Raw genomic sequence first — 14,992 nt, 5'->3', positions numbered from 1 at the left:
CCAAGTGTAGTTCCAGTGATTGCTGCATTTGAGGTTTCCACTATGAAAATTCTTTTTTTTTTCTCTTTCCTAACACTCTATACCGACAGAGGTTTTAATTTTTGCCAGTGGAGTGGGAAATTGCATATCAGTTTTAATGGATGCTTCCTTGAAAACAAAGTCGGACATCTTCCCCCACATTTACTGGCCCTCTCGGCTCCTTTCCTAGGAAATAGTAAGTTTTAAGTTTTAAGCCGTTCAGTTGTCTTTTTTCTTTTTGGTTCAGACTTAAAAATATATACATATTCTGAGCGTGAGTCATTTTTCAAGTATATGTATTGCAAAAGTACCGTTTTCCCTCCACCCCGTTTATTTTCTTTTCATTTTCTTTGCGGTGCCTTTTAAAGACCAGAACTTCTTAATTTTAATGTAGACAATTTCTAAATAGCAACCTTTTCCCCTACCCGAAGGCCGTGAAGATTCTGCTCCATGTGCCCCTTTAAGTTTCGCTGGTGTACTTTCCACATTGATGCTTGGAGATTTTCACACCCTCAAGTGCTTTCACCGCTCCCGCACCCCCTGGCAACGCCTCCGTGAGGCTGGGCAGCGGCTGTGTGGAGCCCGTGAAAAGTCCCTGGCATCCCTCTTGGTAGCTCCTGCGCTGGAGGCTGCGGCTAAGCCGGCCGCGGGCATGGCAGGGGCAGGCAAGGCCACTGTCGGGCGGGAGTTCCGCGGCCGGCAGGTGGCGCCCGCGCCCCGCGCTCCTGCATATTCTGCGCCCTCCCGGGAGTACCTGGCCCCTGCTTCTTGCTGTGTCACGTTGGGCTCTGCCTCCCGTTTCTATCTGCACAACAGGCCTACCCTCAGAGCTTTTATGATGCTTTAAAATTATTGAGGCAACAGCTGGAGATGGGAGTAGCCTGCCTCTCTCAGAGCAGCAGGTTCTCTGCAGTCCTCACCACTCCCTATTACCTCATGCCCACCTCTGCTCTCATTTCCTCAACTCGCCAGGCACCTCGAGGCATAGGAGTTTGAAATCCCCTTTTACAGACTTTAGCCCTCTTAGATGGAGAGGAATTCAGGGATTTGTGAGTCAACCATTACTTTAAAAAATTTATTCTGATGATACCTATATAGTTTAGAAAATCTGAAGAGTGCAGGAAAACAAAATAGCCTATAATTTCACTTCAAAAATAAATACTGTGACTATTGTTTGTGCATTTTTTCCCTGTCTTCTTTCTGTGTAGTCTGTTCTTGTAGATGTCTTTACAGAGCGCATCTACTGTGCCCCCAGTTGTGTTCAAGAACGTGGCCGGACCGTGGAGGGCTCCCTGGGACTGCAGAGGCCGCAGACAGACCCTGGTCCAGCCCTGGTGTGTGGGGACCGCATCTGGCTTGTTGCTGGACAGAGTCTGGTTTTGGTTTCTGTGTCAGGTGGTGCAGGATGGGGCTCCCCGTTGTCCCCGCAGTCCACAGGGTCTGGTCCCAAGCGGTGGCAGGACCACGAGCAGCAGGAGTGCTGCGAGCTTGTGTCCCACCACCGGGGTCCCTTTCCCACCTCAGCGTGATGCCCTCCCTGCACCGTTGTCCATGCTCTCCTGTGGGGTGATGGTCATGCAAGCATCCAGGGACATTCCCATGCGTACATGGGGTCCCGGGAGCGTGAACCCTGGCACCCGTGCTGTACGCTAGTGACCACCCAGAGGTAGGCTCCTGCCTCGGTAGTGGATGCCCTGGCCCAGGACCCAACGCTGCTTGCATAACTTTCCTGATTCTTGTGGGCTCCGGGTTCTGGTGACTGGCCAGGTGGAGGGGTGAAGGGTGGGGAATTCCTGAGCCTGCCAGGAGGTGGGAGCTGCCGGGCTTGGGGGGTGCTCAGCCCCAGGGGATGCAAATCCATCCCTCTGCTAAACAAGGTGGGGCTGCAGGCTCCAGGTTGTGACAGTCTCCACCCTACATGACACCCCAGACCTTTGGGAGACCCTACCTTGGCAAAGGTGGGTTTTAGTAACACATGGAGATCACTGTGGGGCAGGGGTGACCCATTCAGTTGTGAGGCTTGAGAAGCCGTGTGGCACCCAATGGGCACACATATTGGGCTAGGAACTAATGGCAGTTATTTCAGAGCGAAATAAAAATAGTTCTGTCTCAGCTTCTGTCTATGGCTTTGAAAGGGCTACTAAGTTATTAGCATGTACATACTTATTAAGTGTTTTGGAGACCCCAAGGGCTCTGTGATATGAAAGAGCTGGGAACCTCTGGTTTAGATGGTTCTGCCTCTGAAAATTATTGTTGCCCTCTGGATCAGTGGCCACAGGTGTATGTGGGTTGGCAGTTCCCTCTGCACAAGAGGACACCAGAAGGGCTTGCATACAGGGGTGGGGGGTGGGGAATAGGGAGCAGGGGTAGAAGCCCCAGGGTTCTTGTCCACCAGGCACTGATGTGCAGTGTTTCTTCTCCACAGGGGAACTGGGTTGTGATTTTTATCTACATCTAGCTGTGTCGATAAGCTGATGAAGTTTAGCTGGGTCTGAGAAACCTGGGACATGGATTTGTCTGAGGGTTTGCACAGAGCTGTGCTGAATAAGTGGGGAGCTGGAGCATGCTGACCCCATGTAGCTGGTGATAGTCCTCTACACTTGGGGGCCACGTGTCCGCAGCAAGAAAAAGCTCAGCCTTCCAGAGGTTGGACATCAGGCTACCTGGAAAGCAGTTAGCCAGCATGTGTTAAAATTAAAAATCCATCTATAAGGTGCCTGGGTGGCTCAGTTGGTTAGGTGTCTGCCTTCGGTTCAGGTCGTGATCCCAGGGTCCTGGGATGGAGCCCCGTAATCGATCCTGGGATTGAGCTCCCAGCCCCACTGAGCAGGGAGGCTGCTTCCCCCTCTCCCCCCTGCTCATGCTCGCTCTCTCTCTCTCAAATAAATAAATAAATAATATTAAAAAAAATCCACCTATTTTCCTGCCCAGCTATGGCAACAGAATAAAGTGTGGTGGATGCAGCTGGGTGCACAGGGAAGGCACCACTGTCCCCAGAGCAGAGCAAAGCGACTGCCCGCCTGCCAAGGATGGCCGAGCACGTCACAGTTATCCACACCTAGAATGTTAGGCAGCGGTGGAAGAGACCAAAAGAACGCTGGGGCTAAAGATTCCAGAGGGATTTGTAGAGGATATTGAGTGAGAAAATCAAGGTGCACAATGTGTGAAACAAGATCCCACTTTGTGAAGCAAACTAACCAAAACCCTCTATCTATCCCTGTGTACTGATGTTCGTATGTGTTAATATGCATATATATGCTTATTATCAAGGACAACCAGATGTTCTTATGTAACAGAAGGTGTGTTTGCCATACGAAGAAGGGATCACAAGCAGTTCTGTTGCAAGTGTAGTGGCGTAAAACAACCACACATTACACTCAGTGAGTCTGTGGGGTCAGGCACGGTGGAAGGGCTCAGCCAGGCAGCTTCCACTTGGTGTCAGGTGTCAGCCGGGGCCGCGGTCCTCTGAAGGCTCAAAGGTGGAGCCTGGCATTCCGAGGTGGTGTACGCGGATGGCGGTACTGGCTGGTGGCTGGGGGCTTGGGCTGCTTTCTAAGTGGGCTCATCCGTGGGACTCCTCGAGTGTCTTCCTGGCAACACCCAGGGCAGCGCCAGACGAACTGTTGTAGCAGGAAAGCAGCCGTAGATAATCGTGGGCGTGTGTGTGTCTGTGTTCCAGTAAAATGCATTTACAAAAATGGGCTGAGGGCCAGATTCCACCCCTGGGCTGTAGTTTGCTGACATACGGCTTTGAGATCCATGCTTAATACTTCGCTTTTCCTCTGAAAGCCGCTGGAGGGTGTTGATCAGAGAAATCCCCTGGCATGGCTCCGTTCTGACAGGGCTGCTCTGGCTGTTGTGTGGAGGATGCATGGAGCATCCAAGAAGGTAGCCAGAGCCAAGGCAGGAGGCTTGTGACAAGACCTGGGGGACCAGGGTGCTGGTGTTGGGGGTGAGAAGGATTACATGTGCTTCGAAGCAAGATGCACATTGACTGATTGATTAATTCACTTGGAAAAAAACACCAGTCAAGATGCTTCATTAGCCCTTGGCCCTGTGTGGTCGTCCTGAGCCTGGGGCCAAGGAGCTCTGTAGGGGGTGTGGGGTGTGGGTTGAGTTGGCCACTCTGGAGTGTGATGGGGCAGCTGTGGCTGGAGATGGAGTGAGTGCCTTTCATAGGAGTGGAGGCCGGTTCTACACAGAAGGGAGGCCAAGTACGTGTGTGGGGAAGGGGCCCAGGGCCAGGAAGCCTGAGCGCTTAGGACTGGCCTCCCAGGTAGCTGCCTCTGGCTTTCAGTAGAGTATGTGGGAATATGTAGGGTCCAGCAGGCAGGGTGGCCCTCTGGAGTGCAGTGTTAGGGCTCTCCAGTGTGGACAGGCCACAGATGGCGCTCCCTGACTCTTGGGCAATTCTCTGTAAAAACAGATACGTAAACAAGGAAATAAAAATGTAGGTTTTTTGATTCAAGCTGGTGACTCACGTTCTGCAACTGTTGGCCAGTGTTATGTTTTAGTAAAACTGAAGATCCAGCATTTTCCCCCAACTTCTGAAATTTTTCTAATGTGTATAAAGTTAGAAAAGTTGAAAAAAATAGTTTAACACCCATATACCCATTACCTAGATTCAACACTTAGCTTTGGCACCCACGGTGCACCTGAAGCCTGTCATTTGCTCCACTACAAATCTTTCTCACTTCCTTCTCTGTCTGCCTTTGAATCTCTACCAAAATGCCTGTGACAGTGGCTGACTCCCCTGCATAGCAGACTCTGAGTAAGTCATCTCTGCCTGTTCTCATTTGGGTGGTCTTTGTTTATTTCCACAACGGGATTACAATTTCCTTCTAGGTGAAAGCTATGAAGTAAATCTACCTTCTAAAACCAGGGAAGGAGTGCTGGGTGGCTCAGTCGGTTAAGCATCTGCCTTTGGCTCAGGTCATGATCCTGGGATCGAGCCCTGAGTCAGGCTTCTCAGCAGGGAGCCTGCTTCTCCCTCTCCTTCTGCCACTCCCCCTGCTTGTGTGTGCGCTCTGTCAAATAAATAAATAAAATCTTATAAAAAAAATAAAACCAGAGAAGAGATGATGGTCCCCAAATTAGACCCAGAAGCTTGGGAGATGAGCAGATGTTGTGAGTGGAGTAGTGGAGAGGGGCATGATTTGGGGCTGGCAGTGGTGGAGGGACCTCGCTCTGCTTGGCCCGGCTGCAGGGGCTTGGAGTTGGGCCAGTGAAGCTGTGCTCTGTGGACCCTTCACTTGCCTGTGCTCCAGCCCCATCCCAACGTCCAGAGCAAACCCCAGGCTGTGTGGACACTATCTCAGTCTGCGTGGGCCCCCAGAACAAATACCACAGACTGGGCAGCTTAAAGAACAGAAATTTATTTCTCACAGTTCTGGAGGCTGGAAGTCCAAGAACAAGTGTTGGCAGGGTTGTTTCTTCTGAGGCCTCTCTCCTTGGCATGTAGATGGCCACCTTCTGACTGTATTCTCATTTGGTCTTTTCTCTGTGGTCACACATCCCTCATGTCACCTCTTCCTCCTCTCCTCCTTCTCCTTCTCCTTCTCCTTCTCCTTCTCCATCTCCTTCTCCTTCTTCTTCTTCTTCTTTCTTCTTCTTCTTCTTCTTCTTCTTCTTCTTCTTCTTCTTCTTCTTCTTCTTCAGATGGGGAGAGGTGGGGAGGAGCAGAGAAAGAGAGAAAGAGAATCTTAAGTAGGCTCCATGCCCAACTCAGAGCCTGATGCAGGGCTTGATCTCACAACCCTGAGATCATGGCCTGAGCCAAAATCAAGATTCAGACTCTTAGCCAACTGTGCCACCCAGGCACCCCGTGTCACCTCCTCCTCTTATAAGGACATCAGCCCTACTGGATTAGGGCCCCACCCTTATGACCTCATTTAACCTTAATTACCTCTGGAAAGGCCCTATTTCCAAATACAGTCACTTGGGGGTTAGGGTTTCAACATATGAATTACTAATTCCTCTATAACAGGTACCAAAGGTGGAGAGCTGCCTCCTGTTGGAGGTGAGGCTGGGGGACACATGCCCCAAGGTATCCATGAGCAATCCCTGTTCTGAGGACTTACCACTCATTGGCTTATTCTCTGCCACACCCTTGTTATCAGGTTGTCCCACTGACTGGAGTGGCCACTCTCTCTCTGGTCCTGAGTGGAGGTGACACAACAGAACATGTGTTCTCACTCTAAGTTCATGGTGGGCTCCCTGGTGACAGTGAGCCCTGAAGTTGTATGTGTATTTTATGGGGACACACATCTGTGCCTTTTGCTTTTTCCAGGGAGAAGATCAACAACTTTCACTTGATTCTCTGAGTCCAAAAGATGATAGAGACCATTGTTCCAGGTGCCGGGGGTGGGGGGAGGTTGGGCCTAGATCTGGTGTCCCCACGCAAAGCTCTGAAGGGAGCACGGCTGTGCATGGGGTCCATCAGCATGCTGTGTGGCTGAACAGAATCTCTCCTTGCCCATAGTGCAGAGATGTCAAGAACATGCCTGCATGTAACATGCAAAACCCTTCAAAGTCCATCATCCATCTTATTTTGTCCTCCCAACAATCTGGGCACCAGGCAGATATTATTTCAAATACACTAATAGTTCAGAGGAGGAAACAGAGGCTCCCATAATTGGCCCAAAGTCATTCCTCTGGGAGCCAAGACCTTCTGGCTCCTGACCTGGGTGCTCTGCTACTCCCCACTGCATATACTCTCTAAACAAGCTATTTCATTTGGCTGGCTGGGAGGTTTTGCCTGTATTTCAAGGCACATATTAGAACTTATGAGCTCAATTCTACTTCATATAACTTGTGAAGTATTGGTCCATTTCTCATCAGAGGCCAAAGTTCAGTGGTCTAGATCATAATACTCACACTTTCAAGCCAAGAATAAAGCATGGATTTCAAGCACCAATTCTCAACCTTGACAGCCCATGGAGACATCCCCTGGGAGATTACATCCTATTTGAAAAACAGGGTGCCTGGGCCTCCCACTCAGGCCCAAACTGAATTGTGGGCATTCCCACTTTTATAAGCTTACTATGTGACTCTGTTGGATAATGAGAATGAAGACTTGCTGATTTAGAGAAATTTTGAAACTAAAGTGAAAACAGAAGAATAATTAGTGAGTTTTCTAATTGATCTTTCTTTATATAAATGGTTATGATTAAGTTCAGCTATGAGGAACAAAATCCTGAGCCATAGAGGCTTTTACAAGAAAGAAGTGCATTTTTGCCTCATATAAAGGAAGTCTGGAAGTAGATAGTTTAAGGGCTAATATGGTGTCCTCATGATGTCTCAGGCTCCTATTATCATGTGGCTTCCATTCCCAAGACCACCTCATTGTCTAATATGGTTGCTAGTGCACCAACCATCACATATGTGCTCCTGGCAGCAGGATAGGAGAAAGAAAGGTGAAGAGCATGCCTTATCCCTTTTAAAGAGGCTTCCTGGAAGTATTAGATAGCATTCATGCTGACATTTATTTGGACAAAAAGACCCAAAATACTAACCAAAAGAAACAAAAAATTAATAATTTAGATTTTATTAAAATTGAGAACTTCTGCTCATCAAGAGAATAAACAGCCAAGCCAAAGACTGGGAGAAGATATTCAGAATACATACATCTGACAAAGGATTTCTATCAAGAATATATAAAGAGTTCCTACAAATTAATAAGAAAAAGACAACCCAATTTTAAAAAATGAGCAAAAGACAGATTTCACAAAAGAAGATATCCAGATGGTGCATAAGCATATGAAAAGATACTTAACATCCTCAGTTATCTGCGTAATAAAAATTAAAAACCACCTGAGATGCCTTTATTTAACAGCAGAATGACTAAAATGGAACAGATTGATGAATGAAGGTTGGCAAGGATGGGGAGAAATGGAAATAGACATCTACTGCTTGTGATGGTAAATTAGTTCAAACAGTTTGAAACAGTGCAAATTTGTTATAAAGTGAAACGTACTTTTATATGGCCCAGCAATTCCATTCTTTGGTATTTGCCCAAGAGAAATTAAAACATTAACAATTTAATAACAACTATTTTATAAATAGCTAAAAATTTGAAACAGTCCAATGTCCAACAACAGGGGAGTGGATAAACATATTATGGAACATTCACATGTCACAGATATAAAAAAGAACCAAGGTCCTTTGCTGTGGGCCATGCTGTCATCAGGCCCAGCTTTTAGCACAGCGAAAAGGCTCTGGGCCTGACCTGGGATCTTGTAGCAGCATGTTGGTGGGTATAGTTGGGAGTAGAGGGAGCTCAGAGCTGGAGAGGGCTCAGCCTGCCACAGCCAGCACCATCTCCTCCTGGGACTGGACTCAACTGGCCAGTGTCTGCAAAGAGTTGCATGTAACACATATGACATGTAACGTATAGCTTGCAACACACAACATGTAACACATACAGTGTAAAATACACACGGCACATTACATATAGCATGTGTACATGTATAGTATGCAACAGTGACTAATACTGCAGCATGTAACATACGTAGCATATTGTATGTATAGCATGCAGCACATAAGAGAGCACATGCTGTATGCTACACACAGTAATAACACACATCACATATAATACACATAGCATACAACATACACAACATAAGGCACACGTAGCATGTGACACATACTATGCATACATTTATAGCACATAATGTACATTGCCTCTAACATGTATGCATGTAACACCTGGCACATCATATGCACAACATGTAACACACATAGCACATAACACACAGAACATGTACCAGATCTGGCATGTAACATGCATAGCATAAACCCTATGGCTGTGGTTTGCCCTTCCATGAGGGACATCTGCCCTGGATGGGCTGGCCGGGGAGTAGCTTTTTCTAGCGGAATAACCAGGCTTGTTTTGCCCCACCCATTACCCTCTACCCTTTCTTTCCTTCCTGAGGTGTGGCCTGAATAAACTAGGATAGAGAGGGAGGGATCTTTTGAAATGTGGCTATGAGCAGAATGGCCCCAGAGGCTCTTTCTGGACTGGCGTCTGCAGGTCAGTGTTGGCAGCACCAGACCTCTGGCTGCCCTGCAGGCCTGACTCCAGGCTGAGTGAGTGAGGGGAGCTGGCTTTTCTCCCCTTCACCCCACTGGGGCCCCATCGAGGGAGAAGCAACATGGAAGGAGGGCTTCTGGCTGCCCTGGGATCAGGGTCTTCAGATTGTGTTCCCCAGAAACGGACCTGGATCAGGGATTCAACTGCAAGCAGCAGATCCAGGAGCTGATCCCAGGAAGCTCCAGTGTGTGAATGCGGATGTGAAGGAGGGCACTTAGAGGTCACTGCCCCTGGGACCCAGGACATCTATCCCTTCCTTCTCCAGCTACAGACGCCATGTCACAGGCAAGTAGCAGCTGCTGGCTGCTTGCTTCTGAAATCGAACCTGACTCTCCTTTTACAGCAGAAACATCCTCAGTGAAATAAGAGTTTGCCCCAAAGCTCTAAGTGGAGGAGCTAGGGGTCCAATTTCTATACTGGTCACTAGGCCGGGAAGCTTAGGACCCAGTGATGGCCACAGGTGAGTGTGAAAGGGGTGTCTGTAAGATTGCCTGAGGGCAGTGGGGCACACCCCCAGAGCCCCTTCTTTCCTGATCTGCCTCCCATCTGGATGCGAGCAGAGGTGGGACTGCGGCATGAGCCCTCAGCACCGCACAACCTGACTCAGTGCCTTCCCCTCACTCCACCCTGTCTGATGAGGCCCTACAGCCCCACAGCGGCCCAACCCTGAAGGGAGACCAAGCCCTCTCAGGAGAAGCTGGCTGCATATAGCTCACAGTGTGGCCTTCCAAGGAACAGGTCCCTTAAACAAGCTGAAACAAGAACCAGGGGAAAGGACGGTGGCGGTCTGGCTTCTCGCCAGGCCCTCAGACAGATGGTGCTGGCCTTGTGGGGGCTGTCAGTCCTCCCTCTGGCGGGGGAGTCAGAAACAGTGTGTTAGGAGGGCCACGGCCAGAGGCCAGGCTGCTCCAGCCGATGCTTGCTGCGGGTGTCCTGAGTTGGCATTTGTTGGCAGAGGGGAGCAGTGAGGGCTTGATATGGTCATTGTTTTTTTCTCACCCCAACTTTCTCCATGACTGTGCGTGAGGTCTATCTGCATGGGCCTCCCTTAAGTTGATTGAAGGAAATGTTGATGCCAGTCCTGGGTTAAGAATAGCCATGTCCAAAGGCCACTTGGCTAAAATAAAATAATAGATAGGGAACTTCTGTTTCTGGGAATATGGAGCAAACATACTTCTCCCCATTCCTCCTGCCAAGTAAAACTAAAAACCCTAAATATTTTATAGAGATAGAGATATTTTATATAGAATATCTATCTATGATTTATATAATCTATCTATATCATTTATCTATCTTTTAAAAAAAGATTTATTTATTTATTTGAGGGAGAGAGAGAGCGTGCATGAGTGGGGGGAGGAGGATCCAGAAGCAGAAGGACAAGGAGAATCCCAAGCAGGCTCCCTGCTGAGTGGGGAGCCTGACACGGGGCTTGATCTCGTGACCCTGAGATCAGACCTGAGCCCAAATCAAGAGGTACCCAGGAACCCCTATTATCTATCTACCTATCATCTATCATATTTAGACCCTGAAAGCAGAGAAAAGAAAATAGATCAGACAGGGATCTTGAGACATAAGGAATGAAATGGTAGGTTTTCTTTTTGCCTCATGTGTCCCAGAATTGGATCAGGAACAGCCAACAACCCAGAAATGCCAATGGGCATGGACAACAAGTGTCTCTTAGCCAAAATACCAGTAAAGTAGCAGCCCAGAAGAACTGAAAACTCAGGCATTAGCCACTCCACTCCAGCCAAACACTACAGGAAAATCTGTGGCCCCATGCCCACCTCCAATGGCAAAGGCCAAGTGAATATCCCAGACTATAAGAAGGCCCTAACATCCCTACCAGAGTGGGGTCAGAGAAGGCCAAGTAGGGAGCCAGGACTTTTATTACCATTGGCTGGTAAAAGCCACCTGTGAGTGTCAGTAATGAGGAGCCCCCACATCAGGTGTTAAGAGAGGCCAGATGGGGAAACTGAATTTCTACCTATAACTGGCAGTAACGAGGCAGCACCCCTTATTTCCCTGCTAGCTCAGTGTTTGTGAAAACCAGCTAAAACAGAAAGTTAAAATAAGGTCCAGAGTTTTATAATATAAAAATGTCCAGGTTTCAATAGAAAATCACTCATCATACTAAGAACTAGGAAAATTTTTTTAAAAAGATTTTATTTATTTATGTGACAGAGAGACAGCCAGCGAGAGAGGGAACACAGCAGGGGAGAGGGAGAGGAAGAAGCAGGCTCCCAGCCGAGGAGCCCGATGTGGGACTCGATCCTGGAACGCCGGGATCACGCCCTGAGCCGAAGGCAGACGCTTAATGACTGCGCTACCCAGGCACCCCAGAACCAGGAAAATTTTAAGCTGAGTGAAAAAAGATGATTAGTAGATGGCAATACCAAGATTACAGAGATATTAGAATTACTTGACAAGATTTTTTAAGCAATTATGACAAAAATGCTCCAGTGAACAGTTATGAACACCCTTGAAGGACATTAAAAAACAAAGTCTTGACAAAGAACACAAGATATAAAGAAGAACCAAGTGGAAATTTCAGAATTGAATATACAATAACTGAAATACAGAATTCAGTGGATGGGCTCAGTAGCAGAATGGAAGCGACAGAGGAAAGAATCAGTGAACGAGAAGACAGATGATAGAAAGGACTCAATCTGAACAGCAGAGAGAAAAAGCAGACTGGGGAAAACAAAAACAAAAACAAAAACAAAACAGAGCCTCAGGACCCAAGGGACTATAACAGAAGATCTTACATTAATGTCATTTGAGTCCTGGAAGGAGAGAAGAAAGAAAACAGGGCACACTAAAGACTTGAAGAGATATGGCTGTAAAACCTTGCAAATTTATCAAGAGACCTAAACCTGCAGATTCCAGAAGCTGAGTGAATGTCCAACAGGATAAGCACAAGGAAATTCACTCCAAGAGACATCATTATTAAATTTTTTAAAACTAAAGACAAAGGAAAAAAAATCTTAAAAGCAGCCAGAAAAAACCAACATATTACCTATAGGGAAAGAAAGCGTTAGAATGACAGTGGGTTTCTCATCAGGAGTTGTAGAGGCCAGGAGGAAGTGTTATAATATTTTTCAGGTGCAAAGAGAAAAGGGCTATCAGCTCAGAATCCTATACCCAGTGAAAATATCTTTCAAGAATGACGGGAAAATCAAGACTTGGTCGGGGGCACCTGGGTGCCTCAATCAGTTAAACGGCTGCCTTCAGCTCAGGTCATGATCCCAGGGTCCTGGGATCGAGCCCTGTATCAGGCTCCCTGCTTAGCATAGAGTCTGCTTCTCCCTCTTCCTCTGCCCCTATCCCCCACTCATGCTTGTACTCTCTCTCTCTCTCTCAAATAAAAAAATAAAATCTTCTAAAAAGAGAAACGTAGTCAGGATTATTCTCTGATTAATCCAGCAAAATTATGTGAAACAGATGTTTGCAAGGTCCCACGTTCCTGAGCCCTACATCTCAGCCTGGGAGACCCTGGCCCAGGCTTCTGGCAGGTGTCCCCTCCTGGTTCAGGGGCCTGGAGCCTGAGTGGCAGCCCGAGTCTCTGTGTTTGCCTCACATGCGGGCTTTTTACCATGATGGCTTCATTTTGAGAAACATAAAACCATATAGAAAAGCACAAAGCATAACATGACAAAGCCCCACGTACCCAGAAATGACAGTTGCCGTTCCTCTATCTGCCTTGTTTTCACCCTATAATATGTAAAATGTTCTAGATAAAGTTGAAGTTCCCATATTCCTCCAAGCTGAGTCCCACCCTCTAAAGAGTGAACTCTGAGAAAATCAGTGTCATGAATTTACCGCTTATCTTCCATTTTGCTTTAGTTTTAATTTTCAGCCATCTGTGTTTTGATCAGGTAATTTATTCATGTTTTCAAAATTCTGAAGGTACAAAAGGGTTCCCAGGAAAGAGCCCCTCACCCCCCAGCATGTGTATGAGCCAAGAGCAGCAGGTGGGTAGTCTTAAAGCAGTATATCCCCAGCAGTTGCTGGAATGGAGGTGTTGTCACTTGGGCTGCAGCCTTCAGCTGTATTGCCTTTGCAGAAATATCATCTTTAGTGGCTGTGCCATGTAGTCCATTGTTGTTAGGATTAGGTTTATTAAGGTGACAGAAGTTTATTAAGGTTTGTTAAGAGTGACAGAAGCTCCAAGCAGCAGCTTAAGCAAGGCACATGTTTATTTCTCTCTTATGTGTCTTGAGGTAGGCAGGCCAAAGCTGGTAGGATGGTTCCACAATCATCAGGGACCTATCCTGTTGCTCAACCATCCTCAACATGAGGCTTCTACTTCATGGTCCAAAATGGCTGCCTCACCTCCAGCCATCACATCCTTAATCTAGCCATTAGGTAGGAGTCAGGAAGGAAGGTCTTCTGTTCCTCTTTCAGGATTATGTCCTGAAGCTGCAAGTGCCATCTCCTGCTCACTGTAGGCCAGAGTTTAGTGGTGCAGCCACATCTCATTGTGAGGGGGCTGGGGAGTGTAGCTGCTGGCCGGTTGTGGTCCAATTGATCCGTGAAGATTCTGTTGCTACGGAAGGAGGGGAGGACAGGTATCAAGGGACAACTGGCAGGTTCTCCTGTGATGCCCGAGTTTAGAATCCTCTGAAGCAGACAGATAACTTCCTGCCTGAAGTGTCTGCTGAAAACAGGCAAGGACTCCAGGCCACTTCCCGAGCGACACCTCTCAGTGTGCTCAGCAAGAACGATGTGAGTGTGACAGGCAGGTCTTGGTTACCCTGGAAGCCTTGTTCCCCTGGAAGCGCTTCCTGCCAGAGCCTCAGAGCAGCCCTTGTGTGTGTGGCTTTGTCACACGGCTGGCCACTCTCTGGAGACGGCAGTGTGGAACTACTAAGCTGAGATATTCGGCTGCTCGCAAACACTGTTGTCTGGAGCTGCTGGGACCCTGAATCTGGCCTCGTGGCTCCTGGGGAAGGGCAGGCACCATCGAGAACAAAGCAGCACTGCCGAGCCCCAGCCGCAAGGCTCCAGGCTGGCTCCCTCGAGTCTTGGAGAGGCTGCGTCTTGAATGCTTGGCTTTATGTTTAAGAAAGAAAAGTGGCTCCTCTGCCTAGGCTTCCTTTCCCAGAGAAGTCTCCAGGGTTCTGATGAGCTACAGACGGGGGCAGGAAGATGGGGCTGGTGAGGACAAGCTCATCAGCAGGGAGGGTGGGAAGCTGCTCAGGAGGAGAGGAAGGGGAAGGCACCCCAGGGCTCCGAGCTCTGTGCCCATGGCCTTCGCCAGGGCCAGGCACTGGAAACAACATGGATGGGCTGAGAGAGAGGCAGAAAGAGGCACCATCCCCAGCCTGTGTGGGACCTTGGAGCCGGGCATTTGCAGGATGGGGCTGCCGCAGCAGAGTAGAAATGGGAGTGTGGCAAATGTGGACGGAAAGCAGGCCTCCTGTGGCTGATGGGAGGGTAAAAAGAACCTGTGCCTGCTGTGGGGTGGGGGTCCCCGCAGCACGGGGAGGGGCTGGAGAGAGGGGCAGCAGTGCCAGCAGAGCTGAGGTGGGGACTCATCACAGATCATCAGAGGGGACAGACTGGCTCTCAGGAGGCATCTCTGTGCCTCACTCAAGGCATGAGGCTAGACCCTGAGTCTTCACTGTCCTGCACACCCTGCAGTGGAGCTGGTGAGGACAGAGGCTCGCAGTCCCAACCAGGCCTGGTGGCCTTCTTGACAAGGTGGCTTGGGGTTCAGCAGGGGAGGGGGGGCGCATATGTGAGCACCCTGCCACCCATCACTGGGGGATAGGAGTGTCCCCTGGGCCTCGATTCACCCAGAAAGGAGGGGAAGCAGAGGGGGGAGCCCTAACACACCATTTCTAACCAGTACAGACTATTAACTTGAACAAATTAAAAAAA

Source organism: Ursus arctos, unplaced genomic scaffold (genome assembly GCF_023065955.2).
Source record: "Ursus arctos isolate Adak ecotype North America unplaced genomic scaffold, UrsArc2.0 scaffold_1, whole genome shotgun sequence".
Lineage (NCBI taxonomy): Eukaryota > Metazoa > Chordata > Mammalia > Carnivora > Ursidae > Ursus > Ursus arctos.
The sequence above is the reverse complement of the archived record's forward strand: the minus strand, read 5'-3'. Positions refer to the sequence as shown.